Source organism: Scylla paramamosain, chromosome 35, assembly GCF_035594125.1.
Source record: "Scylla paramamosain isolate STU-SP2022 chromosome 35, ASM3559412v1, whole genome shotgun sequence".
NCBI classification, from domain to species: Eukaryota; Metazoa; Arthropoda; class Malacostraca; order Decapoda; family Portunidae; genus Scylla; species Scylla paramamosain.
The window spans coordinates 1,442,501-1,445,000 of record NC_087185.1 but is presented as its reverse complement, the minus strand read 5'-3'; the positions used below and the strand labels follow the sequence as shown (position 1 = coordinate 1,445,000).

At 42.0% G+C, this 2,500-nt stretch overlaps 1 protein-coding gene across 4 annotated transcripts in view; it reads right to left on the bottom strand.

Moving 5' to 3' along the window:
• Window positions 1–2,500, bottom strand: part of LOC135090525 (nuclear hormone receptor FTZ-F1-like) — an 82,292-nt gene that overhangs the window by 26,097 nt on the left and 53,695 nt on the right. The window lies entirely within an intron of this gene.

Below are 2,500 nucleotides of genomic sequence, written 5' to 3'. Positions count from 1 at the left end.
ACACAAACAAACACACACACACACACACGTAAACAGACACACACACGTACACTCTGAATGAAGGAAGAAGTATAAAAACAAAGAAAAAAAAGTCAGTAAGAAAGAGAGACAAGTAAAAAAAATTAGCGTATATGCGACAGACGCCAAAGCTTTCCCTGACTTGAAGTTGATGCCAAGGTTAGATGGATGATTTCGAACGAGCGGTGGTCGGTGAAGCGAGACTCGTGTGTCGTAATCCCTCAACTATGTCCGAAAGCCTGGAATTTTGGCTTCCAGACGCACTCTTTTTGTACTTTTTTGGCCGCCTCGTGATTCCAGTTGTGTCCAATTGAAGGGAAATGGTTGAAATAATAAAGGGCGTATGTAGGTTCATTAGTTTGCTGAGTAGAATCGAGTTATTGCTTTTAAGAATGGAGTTTGGAACGAGAAAATTTAGAGAAAGGAAAAGTGTGTCACTCTCTCACTCTCTCTCTCTCTGGAGGCGATTTTCACTTTTTTTTCTCTCTCTCACTTATTCATCTATTCATTTTCATTCGCCCACCCTCTGCCTGTCTGTTTGTCGCGGATTCCTTGGTCAAAACTCTGCATTAGAATTCAACACTGTCTGCTAAGGGATCGGATCGCCTCTCTGCCAAACACGGGGGATTCCGAACCCACGTGTCTTGTATTTATACCTTCCTCTCGATCCTCTTTTGTTTTTCCCACTCCTGGCATTCCGAAACGTGATTACTTGATACGCAGCGAAGGAGAGAATGAGGAAAGCGATGAGATAAGCAAAATAAAGGAATAAAAAAAAATACGTAAGAAATGTGAAAAAAAGGAAGAAAGAGCAAGACATCATAATGAGAGAGCCAGAAAGATAAATAAAACAAAGCAAGAAAAGGCAAAGAAAATATAGTGAGGAAAGTGAAGAGATAAAGGAAAAGGAAAAGCAAAGAAAAACATGAGAGGCGAAAAAGATAAAGAAAATAAAGCAAGAATAAGCAAAGAAAATATGAGAAGCGAAAAGATGAAAGAAAATAAAGAAAAAAAAGGAAAATAATTTAGCAAGGTGAGAATGATAAAAGGATGATTGATAGGAAATAAAACAAAAGGAATGAAAAGAAAGCAAATTTTCGATCGGAAAATAAAAAATGAAAAAATAATAAAAAAGAGAAAAGAGAAAATTAAAGAAAATGCCGAAACAAAACAGAAAGAATAGAGAGAGAGAGAGAGAGAGAGAGAGAGAGAGAGAGAGAGAGAGAGAGAGAGAGAGAGAGAGAGAGAAAAGTTTGTGCCTAATTCTTCTTCCTTCCTCCCTCTCCCTCTTCCTCTCCCTCTCCCCCTTCTCCTCCTCCTCCCCCTCCTCCTTCCCCTCCTCCTCCTCCCCCCTCCTCCCCTTCCTTCACTCCCTCCTCCTCTCATAAACATTGCGGCCACACAGCGTCGCCAAAGAGGTGGAAGGAGGAGGAGGGGGGAGACAGACCCCCTCCTGGCGCCAGTCTTTTGTTTAAGTGACGTAACAAGATGGCGGAGGTGACGTCACTATGGTGGTGCTTCACAGTAGTGGTGGTGGTGGTGGTGGTGGTGGTGTTTTCATTGTTACTTTTACTACTATTGCTACTACAACAACAACTACTACTACTACTACTACTACTACTACTACTACTACTACTACTACTACTGCCGTTTTGCTGTTACTATTATTATTACTATTATTATCATTATTATTATTCCGTTCTAAACACAGTAACCTAACAACAACAACAACAACAACAACAACAACAACAACAACAACAACAACAACAACGGCAAAAACTACCACCAGTACACACACACACACAAACACACACACTAATAATTCCTCTTCTATACTCAAGCAAGATTGAGTGAAGGAAGCGGAGGAAGGGGAGAGAATGAGAGAAGAGAAGGAGAGAGAGTGAGAGAGAGGGGAGGGGGATGCAGCAGCTGGAGGAGAGGAGAGAGGGAGAGGGGAGAGAGGGAGTGTGGTGTACCTAGAGAACTGACCTACTTACTTGGGTTGTCACCTCGCACCACCACCACCACCACCACCACCACTACCACCACCGCCACCGCTACCACCACCACCACCACCACCACCATCACGCTATTTTTTTTATTTTCTATTTTTTTCTTACTTTTTTCTCATTCTTTCTTCTGTATCGATTTTTTTTAAGTGTAATACGATTCTCTCTCTCTCTCTCTCTCTCTCTCTCTCTCTCTCTCTCTCTCTCTCTCTCTCTCTCTCTCTCTCTCTCTGTGTGTGTGTGTGTGTGTGTGTGTGTGTGTGTGTGTTCTTATTTACTCGGTCTTTGTTTTCCTGTTTTTTTATTCTCTCTCTCTCTCTCTCTCTCTCTCTCTCTCTCTCTCTCTCTCTCTCTCTCTCTCTCATATCATGCATCTATCACTTTTTCTTTGACCATCACTCTCTCTCTCTCTCTCTCTCTCTCTCTCTCTCTCTCTCTCTCTCTCTCTCTCTCTCTCTCTCTCTCTCTCTCAT